At 40.3% G+C, this 23,139-nt stretch overlaps 1 protein-coding gene across 8 annotated transcripts in view; it reads right to left on the bottom strand.

Moving 5' to 3' along the window:
- The window catches only part of SULF1 (sulfatase 1), a 136,632-nt gene that overhangs the window by 91,884 nt on the left and 21,609 nt on the right, over window positions 1-23,139 (bottom strand). For 2 of the 8 annotated variants that reach the window (XM_081117330.1, XM_081117326.1), the window contains exon 1: window positions 21,904-22,187. The exons of the other annotated variants lie outside the window; for them this stretch is intronic. The gene's annotated coding sequence lies outside the window, so the exon portion shown is untranslated. Of the gene's footprint in view, window positions 1-21,903; window positions 22,188-23,139 lie in introns of those variants that run through there. 8 annotated transcript variants of the gene reach the window in all.

Genomic DNA, 23,139 nt, shown 5'->3' with positions numbered 1-23,139 from the left:
AGTATGTGAACCACCCATATTCTGTCTGAAGTCAATTCTTCCACCTGTGTACTCAGTTCTATTTCTTCTCACTTATTCAAAAAATCATACTCCAGCAATGTTCCCCTTTTTGGTCAGATCATCATTTTCCTCCAAAAATTATATCAGCAAATAAACACCTTTCAAAAACATTCTCGACCTAGCTTCTCTCATCAGCTGCTGCCCTATTTCTCTGCTCCCCATGCAACAAACTTGTTGGAAGAGCCATTGTATTTCTCTCTTACTTTCTCTTCTCCCAGTCTCTCTTCTGACTGCTACAATCGGACTTTTTCTCCCTCTACTCCACCAAAGTTGCTCTCATCCATGTCAGCAATGACTACTAAGGAGATAGATCCAATGGTTAGTTCTCAGTCCTCATCATACTGGACATAGTTGGTGATCTCTCCCCTATATTCATGTAACTTCTGGGAAACCAGGAACTCCCCCACCCCTTTGTATTTCCCATTTAACTGGGCTCCTTCTCAGTGTCTTCTGCTGATGATCCCTCCTCTTCTCTTTGACTTCTTAATGTTGGAGTACCCCAGAGGCTAGTCTTTACTTCTTTTCTTTGTCTACACTGACATCTTTGTTGATACCATGCTAATTAATGGCTTCCAAATGCAAACCTCTATTCCCAAATCTAGACTCATCAATCCGATTGCCTACTCAATGATATCTCCACTTGACTTCCAAAACTGAACTCCTAATCTTCCTCCCCAGAACTCTTCCAACTGTAGTCTTTCCAATCTTAGTCGATGGTGACTCTATCCTTTCAATTGCTTGGGCCAAAACCTTTGACACATCCATGAGTCTTTCCTTTTCTTTTCTTCCGCCGCCCCCTGCCATACACCACATTCAATTAATTAGGCAATGCTGTTGCTTCTATCTTCAAAAATAGCATCTGACTACCTTTTGCTACTTCCACTGCTATCACTAAGTCTGAAGCACTCTTATCTCGGTAGTCTTGTAATAAATCTTCTCTTTTTACCTTTGCCCATCTATAGTCTACTCTCAACATGACAGATAAAGAGAGCCTTTTAAAATATAAGTCAAAATGCATGATTTCTTCATACAAAATCTCTCAATGGCCATGTTTTCACCTAGAGAAATAGTCAAGTCTTTCTCTTGGCCTATAGGTCATGTGCTGGCCTAATGTTACTTGTTTGACCTTATTTTCTACCTCACTTGTGTTTGTTCACTCCCTTTCTGTCTGTCACAATGGTCTCATTGTGGTTCCTCTAATATGTAGGAATAATTCCACGCTGGGGCCCTTGCTCTAGCTGTTCTGTCCGGAATGTTCTTCCTCAAGATATCTGGTTGCTACTTCCTCACTCTTTCAAGTCTTTGTTCAAATCTTAGCCTCTCAATGAGGCTTTCCTTGTGAATTCTTTTTAACGCTGCAACCTACCCTGATCTCTAATTTTACTTCACTTTTTTCCCCATTTTACTATAAACTAATACTACTTTCTAATATACTATATATATATATGACCTATATTTATGCTTCATTTTATTTTCTGTCTTTTGCTACTAGAAGGTAAGGGCCACAAACATTGAGATTTCTACATATTTTGCTCATTGATGTATTGTGAATATCTTAGGACAGGACTTGGCATGTCATGTGGTAGGTGGTCAGTGAATATTTGTTGAATTAATGAATGCATAAGTAAAGGAAGGGACAAAGGAAAAAGTGAATTAACCTGATCTCTCTGAGCTATTTACTTGAACACTCTTTTGTTGAGACTTCAAAAGAAATTCTTTCCCTTAAATGTTATGCCTGACACCAGAGCCCCTGTTATTGAGTCTGTCTGGTTTCCCAATTAGAATGGGTTCTAAGTAGCTGAGAAATTCTCCCCCACATTATACTGAAACAAGGTGTTGCTGAGCCTCAGCCTCTAGTAACGACTATACACACTCTGGGGACATTATAATAAGACCTTTTTGAAAGACTGAACTAGGTGAGTGGCCTCATTTTAGGTTCTGATATAAAAATCAAAACTCAGAGCAGGTTCATCTAAAGCTTGGCCAAGTTTCCTGCAAACCTGGCTCACATTGGAAAAGAACCTAAGCTGATATATCATTTCAAATGGAAACTATGCAAAATTCAGTGGCTTCATGTGGTTTCAACCCCAAACCAGGTGGAACCTGAGGCTTTGGCAAAGGTTCACTTTAAATTCCTAGCTGGGGAATGTAAACCAAGGGGGTAAATGCTGGAGAAAAACAAAGTGAAATAAAACCTTTCGTTCTGAACAGCTCTGGGACCACAAACTTAAATCACCACTCTTTAAACGTCATCTCGCTCAGGCTTTAAACAAGTACGATCATTATTTTGAAAGGCTTCCCTCAATAATGAACCAGTTTTTTGTTATCCCATATTAGAATTTCAGGCGTCCTTCACTCTCGCATGGAGATCAAATTATTATTTCCACCTGGTTGGTTGTGTAATCAAAGAACAAAGATGAAAAGGTGGCTTGCCAAAGGTAACTGGAAGAATGAACCACCCGATTCGCTGTCTCATTCACAGTCGAGTTCCTCGACCAAGAAACCTGCCGCCTTTCATTGAAAGAAACCAGAAATACACTCAAAAGGAAACAAAAGGGAATGTTAAAAATCCTGTGGATCAAATGCGATTAAGTAATAAAAGGCTGTGTTTTTTATAATAAAGTACTGTGCAAACTCTGAACTGACCTATGGAGTAGGAATAACTTATCTGTAATGTGATTTGTATGTGCACACATGTGTGGGCATGTGCCAGTGTGAGGCTGAATATTTCAGAATTTTGGAACTCATTAAATAATTAGGTAAGAGTATTCTAATTAGAAGTGTACCCATATCCAAAGATATTAAGAATAATCAATTTTTAAGAGACTTCCGTATACAGGTATTTCTTATATACAGTACCTGTACAGGTGTAATATTAAGGTTTTAGAGAGAAATCTTTAACATGAAAATACAGGACTTCTTTGCTGCTTAATTTGTGCTTTATATAACAATTTGATCATAATTTTAATTTGTAAATCTACTTTTTGATCATAGGAAGAAAACGAGATAGATTTAGAAAGACCAACTCAATGAATCTTGCTATTTAAATAAAAAGTCATCATAGTCCCTTCAAAAGACTAAGGTAAGTAAAACTATAGCCTAGAAAGTTTATACTCCTGGTATATGCGTAGAGGCAGATGTCCCTGAAGGGATATAACTGCATTTGTCAACTCCATAGACTGAATATTAAAAACAGGTAACACTACTTTTAATTTTCGAGCAACTTGTCATTACTGTCTTATGGGTACCTGAAAATATGTGATCTCTTTCTTGATACTGGCATGTTACAGCTGTATGGAATGTTAAGTAGGCTTAACATAGAACTAGACTACTCTAGCATTGATCTCTAGCTCATATGAATTCAATTGTTGAACAGGTTTTTCTCTGTTGCTTCAAAAAGCACATTTTTAGATATTTACATCAATGTCTCAACTAAATATAGACACCGTAAATATTGTTGATCAACTGAACAAGCGTCATTCATTCATTCATTGATTATGCCTGCTGTGTGCTAAACTCTCTTTTAGGCATTGGAAACAGAGTTGAATGAGATCCAGTCACTGCCTGAAAAGGTCTTACTGACTAGTGGGGGAACAGAAAAAGAAACAAAGATTGAACAAAAATGTGGTGGGACTCCATTCCCAGTCAAGGTGGAGTAACTGGTATCACACTAGTTCTTTTGCTACAAACATTCAGAGAATAAAGTATATGAAGCAACTATCTCAGACATGGGACAGTGGGCTGTGATTCCTGAGAGAAGAGACACAAGTGAGATATGTTCCACAAGAGACACTTTCTGGAATATGTCACAAGAGAGGAACCCAGGTAGAGCTGAAGATAGAGTGCAATTTGGGGACATGAAGTGGAATTTGTGGGGCAGAGTATAAGAGGGGAGAGCAATAGAGAGAAAGAGCTACAGAAATCTGTACAGGTTCCCCTTGAGTCCTTGGCTGAGCACTAAGCTACAGATGTGTGAGTGAAACTCCACAGTTATCAGGGGCTGTAAGAGGAACAACTTGCATTACACATGGCTGGGAGATAGTCAAGTTCTGACCAGCCGGAGTGGAAAGAACTCGTTTGAACACATATGCGGCATTCAGTGGAGACCTCAGAAAGTTCAAGCTGCATGATTAGGGTCAACTAGTCCTGAAGTGCTTTGTGCACATAAAATCACTCCATTTCAGACACTGACCACCAATGTGGCTTTTCTACCACCTCCATCTCAGCCACGAATGGTGGTACCATTAGGCTTATAGTTGTCTCTGTAGTGTTCCATGTCCAGAGGATTCTGGCCTTTCAGAGTGACCCCTTGTAACAAGTTACTTTAAGAGACATTGTTGTATAGCAAAGAGATTTGGGGAATTATTCATTCATTATTCCATGAGGTTCTTGCTTTTCATAACAGCTCCATATGTACCCAGTATCTTTCACTAAACTCTACAAGACAGATGCCAGGCCACAGGCTCCTGCTCAGTTTTAATTCTGGGTTTATTTGCACAAGAGCCTTATAAGTATTCAGATACTTAAGCAAATAAAGGAAAAAAATGTATAAGTGATTTTTACAATTTACCACTAGATAACTGGCCTGGACCAAAGCATGCCTGCCTCCTTTTGGCAAGTCACAAAGCTCAGTATTTTTAAACCAGAAGTTGCAACTTTGTTTTCTAAATTAAAAATACGCATTTATTGTACACTGAACTTGCAAAGCACTGTGCTAAAAGCAGAAAGAAACGGACATGTAAATGCTCGTATGGTACAAACAAGATTTAAATAAATGTGAGCCATAATTAAAGTATAAAGTCTACAGGAGTTCAAAAGAAAAAAAAATCTGGCTGTGAGGGAATCAAAGAATGTTTTTACAAAGTTTATGTATGGCAGTTTAGCTTTTGCTAGAACCTGGAGGAAAGGGCATTCTGGTCCTTGTAAATTACGGAGCTCCATCCATGAGGAATGTGCTTGGGGGGGCATGAGCGGCCCGGAGAGGAGCACAGGGGCACATGCCATCCACGCGGCCCTGGGCTTGGTGTTGCACACACCTTCTCTTTGAGTCCCTCACCACAACACCAGGAGCTAAATGCAGTCCCTCACATTTTACCAAAAGGCAACCTGAGACTCAAAAGGCTGTGCAACTTGCCCAGTTCCACAAGATAGGAAAAGGGGGAGTATCTCCCTCATTCTGAGGCGGCCTGATATAGGTCTGCTCTTGATTCTCTGCACAATGGGCAGTTACCGCCCTGTCGCTCATTTAGTGCCTGGTTAACGACCACCTTTCTAATGTTCACCTGGGAGATGTCCAGAGGAGATGACTGAGTGTACAGTACTCTCTCACAAAGTACTTTCTCTGCTTTCTTTCATATAGCAGGGACCTGCCAGCTCCTGGCACACCTATAATTTTGCAATAAAGGCAGAGAAGTAGAAAAAGCAAACCCCAAGTCTATTATTTTATGATTCTATGGCAATTAGAATTTTGAATTTTATATATAAAATATCTTTATAAGAAGTATAGCCCTGGCCGGTTAGCTCAGTTGGTCAGAGTGTCATCCTGATACGCCAAGGTTGCAGGTTTGATCCCGTCAGGGCACATACAAGAAGCAACAAATGAATGCGTAAATAAGTGGAACAACAAATCAGTATTTCTTTTTCTCTTCTTTCCTCTCTCTCTAAAGTCAAACATTTAAAAAAAGAAGTATAAAATACAGGCAGAATTAGTGCTCTCCACTGTGAAAAATCTCCTGACCAGCACCAGTTTCCATATGTGGGTGCCTGGTACACTGACTGTGTGTGTGTGTGTGTGTGTGTGTGTATGTGTGTGTGTGTGTGTGTGTTTAAGTGTATGGAATTGTAGGCAGAATAACATTGTGAAAACTCATCTACTTTGTGCATTTTTGGATTTTTAAAAAGTCCACGAATAATAATAGTTAACATGCATAAAGCACTTTACTAAGTGCTGGGCAATGTTCAGAGCCCTTTAAACATATGGTCATTGATTCCCTAAACAGGTAAATGAAGTCAGTATTATTACTGTTTCCCATTTTTCTGATAAGAATACTGAGGCACAAATAAATTAATTACACAGTTAACAAATGGCATAGCAGGGACTCAAACCCAGGCAGTCTGGCTCCCAAATCTGTGCTCCTAACCACTATGCTACACTTCTTCCACGTGTCCTTATACATTAGAAAAAAAGAGTTTCCCATTTTAAGAAGACAAGATCACCTTTGCTGGTAATAGCACTTGAACTTCTCCCACCTTTGCTGGTAATAGCACTTGAACTTCTCCCAAAGGCTCCCTAAAGTAGGAAAGGCTCTTTTTACATCAGCCCTAACATCACTGAGTATGGTCTCAGACATCCACAAAGGCCAATGGTTCAGCCTAGTTACTGCCAGAAAGATGTATGAACTTACATGAGCCACGGAGAAAAAAAATCAGTGTTTTGATAGTCAGAATTATTGTCTGTCACATTTAGAAACTGGCTGTCACTGGAATAGTTATTCATACATATATACACAAGTCATGCCATACAAACTCTGTCTTAATACTTCCAAACCAGAGAGAAAGTTCTTTAAATGAAGATGAACTTCCAAATGAGAAATGTAAATTACATTCCTCCCTTTTCACCCAGAAGGGACATTTCAGCACTTACAAACTGCTAAGCTGATACTGTAGTTGACACTGGAAAGACATTCCTCTATAAATCAATGCTTGAGGGTGGAAAAAGCAACCAGAAAATTGAAGATTTCCCTACGATAAATGCTGTCTTGTGATGGGTGCTGACAGTGAACAGCGTGATGTCAATATCTGTCTCTGGCCTCTGCCTGGGGAAGGCAGATGAAGACAATTTTTCAATCCATGTTAGGGCACAACAGGAGACAATCAACAAGATATTAAAAAGCAACAGTACCCGTCTGTGGTGGATTAATCTTACACATCTTTTTTCTAATCATAAAGATTTGGAGTCGATCCGTAGCTGAAATCCAACATCTACAAGCGTATAACACAGTACATGCTAATTTTCTCCCCACTTCTATATTTAATGCTTCAGCCAGAACTTCACTCTGAAGCTTTTCTTTAAAATGCACTGAACACACAGTTATAATCTGGGTGATTCTATAGCCTACCTTCTTTGCAAAACATTTTTGAATATTTGCCAACCATCAAAAATACACATTGGGATTAGTTTACTGGCAGAGACATAAAACTAAAAAAATAATGAGGGAGAAATGAGGTGCTGGGAATAGCACAGTGTGATGGGAACTAATGATTACCATGAATACCTTAGCCTCCTAATATTACAAGAGTGATAGGTCGTGTTTGAGTGGAGTGGCTCCATACATCTGCTCCCTCTAAATGTATTCTTACTTTCTTTTTTTTTCTCCTAAACATAATTGCCCTGAAAGTGGTTTTTATTTTTTTTAAATATGTTTTTATTGATTTTTAGAGAAAAACGAAGGGAGAGGGATAGAGAGAAACATGGATGAGAGACAAACATCGATAGGCCTCCTACTGGGGATCTATCCTGCAACCCAGGCATGTGCCCTGACAGGGAATCGAACCAGTGAACTCTTGGTTCATGAGTCAATGCTCAACCACAGAGCCACACTGGCCAGGCTACTTTTATTTTCTTTACTTTGAATTTACAACAGCCTGGTGAGGGCAGGGGAACAAGTACATTTTAATTTTGTGGAAAGTTACACAGTAAATAAAATGTCTAAAATTGGAGGCCACTCTCAGTGTAGTGTTCTTTGGACGGCAGAATTTTGTGACTGGTTACATTATGGCATAGTTACCACCAAGAAAGATACTCAAAATACCTACAGCCCTATAGCACCAGCCCCCGGCTGCTCTAAATGGCTATTGGGCCTTCTCCCATGGCCACTGGGCCTTGCTGAGCACCACCATGTCTGTTTAGAAGGACTCCTAGGAATAAGTAGGATGGATTTAATCTGCTGGGGAGTTCTACTTTATGTAATAAATAAGTACATTGTAATGCAGGAAATGCATCAAATCTTTTTTGGGGGTAAAATTTTAAATGCAAATAATTTTAAAATTAATTTTATGATAAATTCCATTGTAAGAAGCCATGCCTGATTTACTAGCTTTGTATATAATGGATTTGCCTAAAGTAACACCTGCATTTTAGATGCTACTCTCAACTGGCTATGGACAATGGACTTAGATTTTTTTAAAGCATACTAGAAAATAAACAGAAAAGAAAAGAAAACGCTGTCTTGAAAATCTGGGAACTTCTGATGGTGCTGACCATTTACTTGAAAATATTTTGATTACTTTTTTATTTTTAAATAATTATTCTATTTCAAAGTCCCTATAGCCTAATTACCTTTAATTTAAAAATTAGGGAAGCAGAATCTGGCCCCAAAAAGGCTCCTTCAAAATGTGCCTCTTTCCATTTTGATAGCCGCAGTCTACCACTTCCCCTTCGGCCTAGATTACCACACAAATCCCCTAGTAATTTGAGAGCAAAATCATAAAACAAATATGAATTTCCACTGGAATCCAATTTTATTTTTATATTTTTATATAGTCAACAAGAGAGAGAAGGACCTGGTCCCTGAATATACATGCACCTGAAGACCAGTAGTGTACCCAAATTGAACATTAAGTTTTGCAAACTCTCTAAGCTGCAGATGCCAATGTAAAAAGCCTACACTGTTCCAGTCCTACTGTTATAAAGGTTCACACAGCAAAAACATCCTTTAAAAAAAGCCTCCATCAATGACTTACTTGTTTTAAGCCTTATTAATGCAAAAACAACAGAATATGAATAACAGGATTTGACCCTATCACCTAACTAGTCCAGGGATAACTTCTTAGAAAATCTTCATTTGTAATGGCGACGCCTTCTTGTGAAATCTAAGTAGATGAATGAGGTTAAATTAGGACACCATTGAGAGAAGGAACCTAAAATTGAGTATTTCTGCCCCCAGTGCCTCTAGGAACTCAAGATCAACACAGATCAAATGCTTCCTCTGTAAGCAGAATTAATCAGTCCTAAAAATGCCCTAATCTGGTACAAGGCAGAATTTTTTTTTTTTTATTCAGGAAGTGCCAAGTTTGTATGGAGAAATCTATTCCATCTTAACGTCAGATTGTCATTCAAAATTATCCTGCAAAAAAAAAAGCACCAGTTTAAAATCTGGCCCGATACCATGTCGTGCGGTTGCATTCTGCTCCTTGAAATTCACTGTGTTGTAGGAATCCAGGCGCTTTTTGTATCCTGAACTGTGGCTTAGCGACCTTAAACAAATGCTGTGCACATAGTGTGGGCCATTTCAGCGCTGGGTGCAGGGATGCTGCCCTTCGTATGCGTCCTAAAAAGCATTACTACAAAGTAATCTCTTGTAACACTTATGGTTCTGGGCATAGAATAAGACCATTGTGTGTGACCTGATTGCATTTCGGCGACTGTCCCAGTGTAAAGAATGACATCATCCCATTCTTTTTTCTTGATCTCCACTTGTGACTGTCCCAGGCCCCCAGCCCCCACCCTCATCATAATGACACTGCTGGCTCCCTCCCTCCCACTCCCACCCCTCATCCCCAGGGGAATGGCTATTTTCTTCTTAACTTCCTGCCTGAATGTATCATTATGGCAAGAGCAAAGGGCTTTCCTCTGGTCGGGCGACATCCCTGGAGTTTGCTTCCTCGCCATACTAGACAAAGCACTATTCTATTGGCAGCCCAAGCATACCGAGAGGGCCATCTGCTGGGACAGGTCTCAGTCAGACGAGAATGGAGAGGATCCAGCTAAAGGCGCACAGCCTGACCAGGACAATGCTTCCCATCCCATTGGAGCTTGGCGTTTTCTTTAAGCACAGACTGGTTGGCTTTGAGGATGCATTGTCTAAACCTGCCCTTTTAACTGTGTCCGTACGTGTGTGCAGAGTTGTGTGCCTGTGCACACTAACGCTTGCTTTGTCACTTAGGTTTGTATGCAGGCTCGATGGGAAAGCATTTAGCTGCAGAGAGATGACAGGATGTCGCAGGAGAAGACATTAGTTTAAAAGCCGGCATTAAGAATGCAACCAAACAGAATGGCTGTGTGAAGGAAGGTATTGAGTGTGGAATTTTCTGTGGCATTTTTTACAGGAAAAAAGCAAAAGCAACTATTATGTCCCACATCAATTTCTGTGTCCCATATCCATCGTGAACGTGATGCCCAAATTTAAACTCTGAACTATGTAGACAATGCAGCAACAACACAGGTTTGATATAAAGGTAAATTAAAAAAAAATCAGAATAAAATTGTATCTTTTCCAAAATTCCAATAATGTAAAATATTAGGTGGTACCACGTGAAACTGCTTTTGTAGGTCAAAAATAGTCCAATAGCAGCAATTTTCTATGATTCCACATAACATATAATCATATAGGGAAGACTTATGGGCTTGGGTTAAGTGTGTGTGGTTTTTTTAACCCTTCAATATTATATATTACGTGGATATTATATTGTTTTTACAGCAAATACATTATTTTAACTAACATTAGGATTCTGTGTAATAAATTGCCCTCTTTAATGAGAAATGTTAATGAAAAGTGATCACAAAGTTAAGAGTCTGCTTCTTAGCACCCCAATTCAGCTCCTAATATTCCGCACTGAGATTTTAATGCTCGCTAAGGACCAAGATGAAGATAACTTTAGTGGTTTTTAGGGTCCACATCTGAAATTGATTCCTTGGTGACATTTACTTCACTATTGTAGTCCATGTACTATTTTTTAAAAATCACTTAAATTGAAATTAATGTACTGAGTACAACTGAAATAATTAAAGTAACATAAAAATAATAAAGGACCAGGGAGGCACAGCTAGGGAGGGCTTAGGATAAAAATTTCCATCCCAAATAGGCATCAACAGGGCTAGGAAACATCTTAATTTCCTTATGAACAGCATGGTCACTGTTCTAGGTTATCCATCTGTGTACACCTAACCTTGTCTGACAGGGCCGTGGTTGAGTCCAGAAGGTACAATAGCAGCCATTCAGATTTTGGCAGGTGTATCTCAAGCCAGAAACTAGGCTCCACAAAAATAGCAGTGTGCTCCACAGGTGTGAACACTTTTGACACGAATCCTCAAAATCTCCCCCAAGCTGTGACATTTAATTGTCCTTTTGGTGTCTTATTTTATGTGAAAACAACTGATTTCTCTTCGGAACAAGAGAGTATCGTCTGGAAATGGGTCAGGAGACTCTTGGGCAGCTTCTGAGATTTGCTTATAACATCTCCTGGTTCTGTTTTTTGCGTTATGTATTTTGGAGGTGAGGCCAAGTTCAATGAACTGCAGGTAAGCAGTTTTTAAAGCTGGAAAAATATTAAATGAAAGAGCTTTCTACCCAGATGACACGGGCATGCAGGCAATCAAAAAATGCACAGGGCAGCATTTTGAAGCCCTAAGACCCATTAAAGTGGTCCTTATTTTACAAACCTGACTGTCGAGCGCACACAGAAAGGACTGATTTCTTTCTACAGAATTTACCAAACGGGAGGTTGTAGATCTATGAACACAGATGTAGTGGTGGGAAGTGACTCAGCCACCTATCCAATCCTTCTCAAGTGATAGATGAGGAGGGGCAGAGATATGGTCAGCTGGTCAGGCTTTGAATTTTCCAGCCCAAAGACAGAAAAGCAGGCTGGAGCCTGCTTTCATAGGAGGGCCACTGATTTTTAAGGAAAAAAGTGTCATGTGTGTTAAATTTGAACAAGCGATTCTAACTTGATCCAATATTAGAGTAAACACATTTCTATTTTCTCATAATAAGGACATGCTGAGAAAGGAAAAGCACATAATGCTTAAAGTGGTGAAATTACCTACTGAAGGGAGAAAAGTGTGAAATGAAAGATTATTGGCCAGATAATAGACAACATGGCATCCCAGAAAGTGACCTCTCCATACACAGAAGAAACTAAGACAGAAAGCATTGAGAAGTCAGGTCTTCAGTGACCTCTTGGGAAGATACAAGGGAGCTCCAGTATTAAGGGTTTTCCAGGCTCTAGTGTAGTTCATTTTGAATGGTATGATATTGAAGGGCAACTTCTTTCTTTCCTACAGAAAAAGTGATGTGCTGGGTTAGAGGTTCACAAAGAAAAGGACTGGGAAACTGACTCCAGAGGATGAACTATTCTTAAGAAATCACAGTTCTGCTGTTTATTGGACTTATTCCTAAACAAGTATTCTTTGGAATTTTTCTCCTCTCCTATTTAAAGTTCTGAGGTAAGGAGCCCTAAACTTCAACTTGTCTTCTCTTACTGTTGATTGAGCTTGTGGATAACCATTGTCCAATATGTTACTGGTGATTCCCTAGACCACTTGCAGACAAAGCTCTGAGAATTATGGAAAAACTGCCAATAATCATGATTTTTATGTCAAGGAACTAACCCTAGACTCCCATACATTTCCAGCCATTTCCCATCTTCACTTGCCATTTGTAGCATGAAAACAAAATGTTTAATTCTGTCCATATTAGAAAAAGAAATTGGATAAATCCTAAAAAGAAAATCTGAAATTCAGGCCAGACTTGTTAAAGGTTTTATTTTGTTGTGTGAGGTTCATGAATGTTTTAGTGATTAAAGGACTTTTTTCAAGCCAACCTGGGCCAATACAAGATTTGAATAAAATCAGGCAAAGGGCAAAGATTTTGAAGAGCTGCAACTGGAAATCAAGAGGAGCTCAACAGTTTCCATTGTGTTAGTTTGGGTTCTGGGTGGAAGGGAACTACTTTCAATGTGAATATTTGAGAAAAGACTCTTGGGGGTGCAAAGTCATGTGAATCAACATCCCTAATAATGTTTTGGCAAACAGGGTTGTACTGCTGAGGTGGGTCTCCGTAACTCTCCTTGGACCCACAATAGTCTTAGCACTAATAGTTATATGGCCAAGGCAAGGAACGGTGAAGGCAAGCTGTGAACAGGACAGGTGACGTCTGTACAGTTTTCACTCCTGAGACTGGATGGCTGGGAGCAGCTGGCCTGCCATTCACTGTCCCTCTAACTCCCCTGAGCTTCCTGAACAGCTCAAGACATGTTAATAAAGTTATATGATTCTTTAGATACCCATTTTTCAGATGGATCTTTTGTCATTACTGAAGAGTAATTTAATGAAACCGCTCTGCCATAGGTAAGACCCCTTTTAGCTCTCACCCAAGAAGAATGACACTGCAGGAAGGTGCAGGACTTCTCAAATTCTTAGAAATTCCCCTTCGGTGAACCGTTCCCCAGGTCAAGGAACATGGAGTGCTCAGGTTTAATTAGCGCCTTGGTTCAATTAATCAAGAGATAAATATTTGATAAGAGTACCTTTGAAGGTTTTCTGTAATTACTCTGTCTTGGAAAACCTGCGTATCATTTGCCAAATTCACCTTCAGATGATAGTGGGTGGCCGCCCACACCCACAATGGAGGAACAAAAAAGTGCTGTCAGTTGCTTTTTATCAATGATTTCTCTTATCTTTCAGGTGTTGCCTTTTCACAATGTCAAGGGAGGGCGTCATTAGGAATAATATTCTCCAAATTTCATCCAGACTAACTTTTTTTACAATCACTTGCCAGAAACTTTGAAGCATTGTGGGTAATTTAGTTCTTTTGCAAAAGTTCCCATGTGACTGTCTCTTCAAGGGAAAGACTATCCATTAGATTAATTTCATATTATTCTTTGACTGGATTTCATACAAATAAAAAAGGGTTTATTTTTAAAAGTTTACAAAGTGTTCCAGTTTTAAAATTTGAACGAAGTCTCGTTTTAGGTTATGAGATCTATTTTAAAGAGAATGTGCTGAATAATAAAATCTTCTAAACTTGCTGGAAGCTATCATTTGATGAATAGCAAAGTAAGCATTCATAAGTGGTTAAATTTGTTTCTATTCTGCATTTATGGCGATTGAAAAATGTAAGCGACTAAAATCAACTCAGATATTTTGAATAAGAGGAGACATCTATTTTAATGCATTAAATATTTGATGAAACAATCTTACTGCCATGAATAGCACATTTTAAGATGTACACATTATATATAAATGTGGATATATGAGATAGAAGAGGAAATATAAGATATTTGATATATATATCTTATAAGGAAATATAAGATATAAGAATAGGAAAATGACAAGTACTAACAGCTCAAAATTTTTTTCACCTGTAAAATATATTTCTCTTGCCCATGTAAATATGAAAGCTCTTCACTTAGAGGTTTTTTGGTTGTTTTTACCTCTTCATTGGTGGTATACAGAGAGGGGAATCTCAGAGGTAATGCGGTAACGGGTGGAGATGATTTCCCTCAATACAATAGACTTGGAATCTCTTCTTGTTCTGAACTGGCCCTGCGGATTGAGAATAAATGTGGGCAGTTCCAGGTCCTTCCTTCTGTTCTAGAAGCTTCCCTCTTATGGGCAGATTGGTGCAGCAGGGCCTCCCTGGTGCTGGCCTGTCCCTGCAGGACTCTTCCTCCCACGCCACCCTTATCACATCTCTTTCCATTATCCCCAACAGAAGCTCGACTCCTCCACCCGCTTACGCCACCCTCTGTCATCTGGCACACCCAGCCCAGTCTGCCCTTTGATCACTGCCTTGTGTTTCTCTCTTGGGAGTGGCTGAGTTCTAGAAGGTTTATATTCTCTATTTCCATGTCTGTGATAATATTACAAATTATTATAAGCATCATGCGGATGTCCATTTTTAAAATATACTCCAGGACGACATACACATGTTTGTATTTATAGTTATGTGCGGCCTTTCATGAGCTCCTGAAGTAAAAGTGTACATTTGGATGTGGCAATGTAAGCACCCGGCTGAGATCATGCTGGCATAGCCTCATGTTAAAATAACAAGTTATTCTGAATCTTCTATAAGGAGCAGACCATGGAATTAGATGCCTGAGTTCCAGGCTACAGCAATCATTGGCTGTGTGACCTTACTTAATTTCTCTGTACCTCAGTTTCCTCCTCTGAAAAACATGGGGATTAAATATAATATCTACCCCATAGAGTTGGCGTGAGGATTACATGCAAACATCCATGTAAAAATAATTTAGAAGAGTTTGTGGCCCATGATAAGTGTCCGGTAAACACTGACAATCATTATTACTTGGGTTGAATTTTTTTTTTTTTTAGTCAGTAATAATGATACAACTTCCCTTGTAGAGATTATTTGCAATAAAGACATTTTCATGGAATGAGACCAGAATTTTCATAAATTGTATAAACGGAGACTGTGTTTTATCATCATTAAAATTATAACAGATGAAAAGATAATGTAATAATTAAATTGCTATGGGCTATTAAAGAACAGAGGCAGCCTGAATACCAGCTTGATATGTGTATGCTCATAAGAGTCAAATACTTCCTGCTGTGCTGTAGGGAGTTTTATTTGCTAAAACAGAGCAAGGTGATAGGATGACTGAGCCATCACAGTTCTCAGATTTATAACCTCAACCCCAGCAGGTACACTGCCTGGATCCTTTCCTCCTTGATATGTGCCAACTTGTGATAATTTATTATAAATAGGCAGAGTACTAAATGTGCAATATAAATTTTATTACAATTATAAAAAAATTTATTGTTTTATAATTTCATTAAGGAACACTTGGTTAAAACAAATTTATTCTTTAGTTTCAGTCAAACAACATCATCTGGAAAATAATTAATATTATTCAATAGAATATTACTGGTTTATGGTTTTATTTTTATTTAATTAGCAATTTATTTTGAATTCTCAATGATCTAAATATATTATTATTGCAGATTTATAGTTATATAAATATAATCCAAGTACTTTATATCTAGGTTTTTGGGGTACTTATTTCAATAACATTTTAGTGGATAATAATGTAAGTCAATGCTGGGGGTTCCGTGGGCCATTGATTGGGCTGGGAAATGCTGCTGGGGGCACCCATCAGCCTGGCTCATGGGTGGGACCCTCTTCAAGCTTTCATTTCTGCTGTTCTTTACCTTGAAAAGTCTACGGTTATTTCCTCCACATATGCAAATTTTAAGCACCATTCTGGGATCAGCAGAAGTCCCATATCCTAGCAACCTCAATTTTCATTGATTTCTCTCACTAGAAAGCCTACGACACTTAAAATCTGTGCCACAGGATGTAGCATTTAGTTATATAGTCTCCGCTGCCTGCACGGTGAATGAAGGTCTCGTCCCTCCGGGTAGGTCTTAAGGGTCCTCGCTGTGAGGGCTGTACCTCAGGCTCTGTCTGCACCTTAGACTCTCATCATAATGTGGCCCCGGTAACTTCCATGAACTGAAAGCATCACTGGATAGCCAGGACCTAGTCACATAGTGATCTTCGGTTTGTTCTGGAGTTTATTCAAGTTTCAGCCAAAAAGTATAATCTGAGGCCCTGAATGGCTCTTGAATTGGGGAAAAATTGTACGTCCACAGCTCTGAAGCCACACAAACCTGAATGGATCAGGCGACCACTGGCCTAGCTCTGGGTCATTTGCCCTTTCTTTTTCTTAAGGCAGGCCTGATATTTTCTGGAAACAATGACTCAGCACATGGCTCAGAAATGTGTGTGTATGTGTGTGCCGAGTGTGAGCGCACGTGTGCATGCATGTTCAGAGAAAGAAAGAGAGCTCACGAGTCTCAGTTTCCCTGTTGGTAAAATAAAATATAAGATTGAAAGACCTCCAAATCCCTTCCTGCTCTAAAATTCTATAAAACTGGCGCGCAGGCCCATTGATTTGACATCGCCAGCCATAACCACGTGTGGGTGCGCGCCAGAATTTCACCTGCTGCTAACACGGCGGGAAGTGAAGCTTGCTGGTTTAAGAGCTGCACTTTAAAAGTTGAGTTTGGCTCCTTTCTCTGTATTAGTGTTATTGCACTTAGCACTTAGGACTCCACGCCATAAAGCAAGTAGATGACTGAACTTCACTCCCTTGGCTTTCTCAGTTCAGAAACTGAGCTGCATTTCCTGGCTCTCCAACTTCGTAAACTCATCAGATTTTGCTGCAGAAAAATGTCACTAAAATAACAGTCCTCAGTGGAAAACACTAGCACCATTCAGAGTGAAATGCTGAAACAGTAACTGATATTTTTAAACTGTGAACTGGAGGCATTTTTCTACGCTGTACACATATATACATTTAGACAGATGTGTAAGCTAAACGTTTATTTTTCTTAGGCAGTTGTCCTTTAATTGTCTCCTACAAATGGCTTTAGTCTTGCTGCAGAAGTGCATTCTGTGCTTGCTCCCTTGGCCTTGTTAAGTAATAAATAACCGGTTCCAAACTGCTTTCCCTAAGGAGTTGCTGGAAGGTCCAAAATGTCCTCGATGGAAAACTTGCACTGAACCACACGAATCTTGCCATTGTGACGGTGCACGCATGTGGGACTATTACTTCATGCACAATGACATGAGACCAGAAAACATGTGGACAGGAAGCCAAACCCAAAAGAGAGTTGGGGAGCTTCCAGCTTTCCACGGAGCTTAGAAATAAAGCAAAATGCAAAAACATTCTGAACTCAGGTGTCTGGGGGACCGCATGGCTGCACCCTACCCACTCTTCAAACACTGCTTGGGGAGCACCATGGCCCAGGCAGCGCCCAGCCTGCAGGGGATCATGTCAGCAAACCCAGAGAGATTGTGGAGTTGTAGCACTTGCTTATGAAGTCAAGACTTTAAATGTGGAATGGCCAGCACCATATATGGAAGTTCAATATATTCTTCATACTCTCAACTGTGCTAATGGGAATTCCCCAAGTCTATCTTGCTCCTACTTTAAACAATAAACTTTCCCACGATGTAAGTTCATCTTATTCTAAAGTATATATTCGGTGATTATCTCGTATAACTGAGATAGTAACAGTTCTTTTTTTGGAACTTTTCATTTTTTGTTGTTTCATGGAGGAAACATTTTAGCAACAACAGAAACACTTTTCAAGCCGAAGATAATGAATGGAGTTTGGGGAATTTTGAAGTGAGCCATCAGAAGCCAGATGGAATTCAGATTTTAAGCAAATACTATTTTTTTGTTCCCTCCCTTTTTATCCAAATACAGTCTTTCTGATGAGTGATGAAACTCTTTATATTTACAGGTAGACATAGGTTCTTAAATATCTTTGTAAGTGTGTTGATACAGTTTACCCATCAGAAAGGAATATTACATGGTTTTTCGAGACTAGCCATGAAGTCTGGGACTAAGTTCCTTTTGTAATAAATGGTATTTGCTCTGAAGTGTTTAGGTGGGATAAGAACTCTGAAATCCAGGAAACCTGATAGAAGCTTTGCCATAGAAGATTAAGTGCTGAGTGGAACTGAGTGTAAGGCTATAAGAAAATGAAGGTTATCAAGTAATCAGACCTCAAAGACTTAAAAAGTCACAGCTTCCTGTCTGCTAATGAGATTGTTTTCTATTCATTCTAAATGTTCAAGTACTTCTACTTATCATCTTTTAAAAACTTGCAAATGTTACCTACCCCTCCATTTCTATTTTGCCCCATATAAGATATGGGAAAAAAGTCCTGCTCACAATGAAGGAGGAAACAGCTGTAGGCTAAGCAATGCTTTAGGCTTAGAAATTACCTCCTTTACTCTGGTCTCTGAGTGGGTCCCCCAATTCAAGGGAAGTGAAAAAGCCCCACTAAGAAAAGGAGTGCGTCTTGATGAATAAATATTCATTCTTTATGAATATGTTCTTTATGAATAAATATTCTACTAGCCCACAGATTTTTTCCTAGTCTCTGCTCATTTCTGAAGGCTCAGAGGAAGTAACAATTACTTTTTTTGAGGATAGACATTGACAAGACTGCCCTAGACGTGGCCTTCCTGTTGAAATGTTAATGGGAAAATAAGCTATTCAACAGCAGGGATACAAGGTGAAGGCTCAGAGCCCAGCAAGCCTGGATACTGACATTTATTGGGGACATTGTGCATAATAGGGAGTGCCCAGACCTTGTTTCTCTTTAAAATTTCCAAGAAATATATGGCAATTTTATAATTTTTAAAAAACTACTTTTGATTTTTACTCAGAGTTGCAATCTAACCGCTTAGTGACATCTCAACACAACATTAACCTAACTAACTCAATTTTCTCCTATAAACTTGTGCCTCCTCTTGTTTTATGGGATTCCATTATAGCTACCCAGTTGCCCAAGCCCAAACTAATATCACAGACGTTTCCTTTTCCTTCATTCCCTTCATTCAGTCCCTACGAGAATGCTTTACCTTCTAAATATCTCTGGATCTGTTCCCTATTGTCCACCTACCCTACTCAGGATCTCAGCATTTCTCACTCATACCCTACAATCCTCTTTTAACTGGTCTTCTACCTTATAGTATTGCCACCCTCACACATTTTCCAAACCCACACTCCATACTGGATACTACATGATCTATATCAAATCTTCCTAAAACATCAGTAATATCTACTCTGCACCTGCTCAGCCCCAGGGGAAGTCCTCCCATGTCTCCTCAATGATTAGTGATCCTGAAAGTGCCTGCCTTGGGTGAGTTAAGGAGTTCGTGTTATAACTCTTCCATTACTAAGATAGGCCTGCTACAAACAAGAAAGCAAATAAACAACATGGTCTCTTGAACCAAACAATGTCTTAGTGATGTAGTTGACTTACATTTCAGCCCAAGCTTTTGATATCGATGTGAACCTATAAAACAACCTTTTTGTGAATCATGAGCTGATCCATACATGAGTTTGAGTTTCACTAGAGTAATTGGTCCAAACACCTCAGCATGAACACCCGAACACCCAAGATTGGGCCCCTGACAAAATCTCCAGCCCCCCTAGATTCAATACTCAAGCATCAATTGAAATCAGTTCCTGTTCCCAGGCTTTCTCACACCTTGCTCTCCAAAGCTCTTCCCATCTGGAATGTCCTTTCACACCCCTGCTGATCTTTTAAAAGGTGCACAATCAACATCATCTTTGTGAAAGTTCCCTTGAATTTCACTAGGAGAGATACTCAGGCCTCAATTCTTCAGTTAGTTTTAAACTCACCTCTATTTCTGCAGGTATTATACTGCAAGAAAATTTCCTGTCTCCTCAGACTATGAACTCTTCCAGCGTAGGATATTAACCTTATTCACCTCTGAGTAACTAGCGCTCGGCATAGCATGTAGTATATAGTAGATGCTCAATAAATGAAGGAATTGAATCAAAGATGAAAAAATAGAGTTAATGGAAAAGCCCTAAAACTGACTGGAACACTGTAATTTTCAGACCCTGTGCTAGATATTTTACATATATTACTTCCTTTTTTCCCTTTCAACAGTTCTCTCCTTGAGGTTAAGAGTCTTGATCTTATTTAATAGATGTGAAACCTGAAGCTGAAAATCTTAAAGATCTTGCTGCTGGTCACATACCCAGGTGATGGCCAAAACAAGCCTCAGATCGGCTCCCATCAGAGTTTGTGTTCTTTCTACTATGACTAAATATGCCTTTAAGGCTAACGTTGAGATTATGTGGCTGATCTTGGTAATTAAATTAGCTAGAGTATAGAATTTAGCGTTGACAGATCACTTTTAAATTTAGGGGTAAAAACAACTAGAATCCAGTCTCATTTTCAACTTTAATTATACCTTAGAATTTCTTGGAAGCCCCAGAGACTTCTAAGTGGAAATGTCATATAAACAGACTCTTAAACACAGACATAATTTTATTAGGTTTCCCATGTTTATTGGATAAATAATTTTAAAAAATAGCTCTACTGAATTCTGAAACTTAACAGGAAATCTTTCCACTTGGTCCACTTTAGATATTATACTACCATGTAAAATACTGAGCATTAGATAGATTCAGCAAATGGAAGAGTTCAGGATAATTAAATATATATATATATTTATATATACACACGTATATGCACATTATATGTGGTTTGCGCATCTGTTTATCTAAAGAGAAAGACAAGCTCAGTGAATTAATCATAGCACTTATGTTACTAAAAGTGAGAGGTCTTGCTTTTCTGCATCATTACTAAATTATATTACCTACCTGAAATAAAGACAGTAATTTTCTGTATCTCATAGTGCACCAATTATAATCGTGGTTTTATAAAGGTAAATTGTAAAGCTATCCAAAACAGAACTTTATTTTCTTGGCTTGCTCAATTAGCAAATCATACTTTGTAAGTGTGCAGAAATTGTACCTTTCTCAGTATTATTCAAGGGTTTTAAATTTCCCTTCTGTTGAAAGACAATTTCTCAAAGCCATGAGCATCATCCCTGAGAAAAATACATTAATTCAGCCTTTTTGCAGAGACATAGTTTAATAAGAGCTTTGGGTTTTGCCAGTCCACGTTCCTTTAGTATTTATACCCTTAGGCTATGCAGTGAAAAACTTAACAATTTACAGGTCCGCTAGAGTTACAGCGTTTATTACAGAGTTTACACAAGCCGGTGCAAGTTTCAAGCCTACAAGGAAAGATGGCATCTATTTCATAGTGTGAAGAGAAACTTCCAACAGTTATATTTGCCTGAAATTGTGAGCATGAAAGCAGGGAGACTGAAGATCAAAGTCGCCGCATTGCTTCTCGTTGCCTGACCAGCCAGGTGAACAACCAAGGCTCCTCTCTAGGATAAGGCGCGTGTACAACAGTCCGGCCCCGCCAGGGCTCTGTGCAAGGGGCCAATACCAGCGCTTCGTCTGGGTGCTATTTGGTTAAGTGATTTATCACAGAAACCTCATACCTCTCCTATTATTTTTTGGAGGGACCCAACTGGGTGGAGAACTTTGGCCCAAAACACACTTTCCATCATCTAAGAATATGAATGAGGGGAACGACTCTAGTGAATAAGTAACATGAAACAGACTAGACAGCAAGGAAAGCCTCTGTCCTTCCTTTTTAAAGAAAAAGCAGAGCATCATACTTACATGAACCGCCTTCAAAATCTTCTTTAGAGGACAAGCTCTGGGCACTGGCAGCCCGCAGAGCAGCGGAGAGAAGGTGGTAGCGGGCCCCCTTCCTCCCGAAGGCGACAGTCCCTGCGCTTATCTCCCCTGACCCCCCTGCCCGGGAGCCAGGAAGGCCTGGCCTCTGACCCTGGCCGCCCTCCCTCCTGCCTCCTGGCCCCCCAGCCTCAGCCTGGGGGTTCCTATTTGCCGCTACAGCCACCAGGCCTGACACTGGCCAGAAGTTTCATTAGGGACTGTCTGCCAAGTGCTTGCAAGATGAAGAGAGTTATATAAGCCCGAGGATTATTATCATCACACCCCCCTAGACCCAAGGCTGCCAAACAAAAGGCAGTTCCAAGAAGAGGAGGAGCAGAGGCAGAAGTTACACTGCGGGTGAATTTCAGGACACTGCTGGAGCGACTGGAAAAAAAAGGCAACTCAATCTGTGCATGCAAACCTCCACAAACAAACAGGGAGCCGCAGCTGGCCGCCGGCGGCGGGGGAGGGCGGGGGGGGGGGAGGGGAGGGAGGGGGAGGGGCGTGGGGGAGGGGGAGGGGCGTGGGGGAGGGGGAGGGGCGTGGGGTTTCCAGGCGCGAGACCCGGCCCCTTCCCCGGCGCCCTGCACAGAAGCTGCCTGGGCAGGACGGGGTGCGCGAGGAAGGCGCGGTGTTTGCAAAGGCCGGTGCTCCAGACACCAAGTGCTTAGTCAACACTGACGGTTCTTACTCAGCCCAGGTGCTGCTGCCGCCTCTCGGATTCCTGGTCTCCTGTTTTCTTAATGACGGCTGGGAGGGAGTTCCCTGTGCCAAGGCCAACCCTCTGTTTTAATCCCCTGTCCGGCTCTGCTCTTTCCTGGACGGCAGCAACAACCCAGGAGGAGGGTTCTTTACCCCAGAGCTGGGGTCGCCTCTGCCGCCTTCCCACCTCAAGGTGGACCTCCAGTTTTCTTTAGATTATTATTATCCTGCCCTGGCCTTGGCACTGCTCCGGCAAGGAGCGAGCTTCCCGGTCCTGGCATTCAAGGCCTCCATGGGCCTCCACACTGATATCCCGCTGCCTCGCCTACCGCAGCTCCTTCAAGTAGGAATCAGTCTCCTAAATGGCCCTGCATTTGACTTCTCGCCCTTCCTCAGATCCTTCCCCTCATCCTGGAATCTCTTCACCCCCATTCCTTCAAAGTTCAGTTCAAGCCCCATCTTTCCCACAAAAGCCTC

The sequence above is a fragment of the Miniopterus schreibersii genome (genome assembly GCF_964146895.1).
Source record: "Miniopterus schreibersii genome assembly, chromosome: 17".
Taxonomy (NCBI): Eukaryota; Metazoa; Chordata; class Mammalia; order Chiroptera; family Miniopteridae; genus Miniopterus; species Miniopterus schreibersii.
This window is presented reverse-complemented; position numbering and strand designations above follow the sequence as displayed.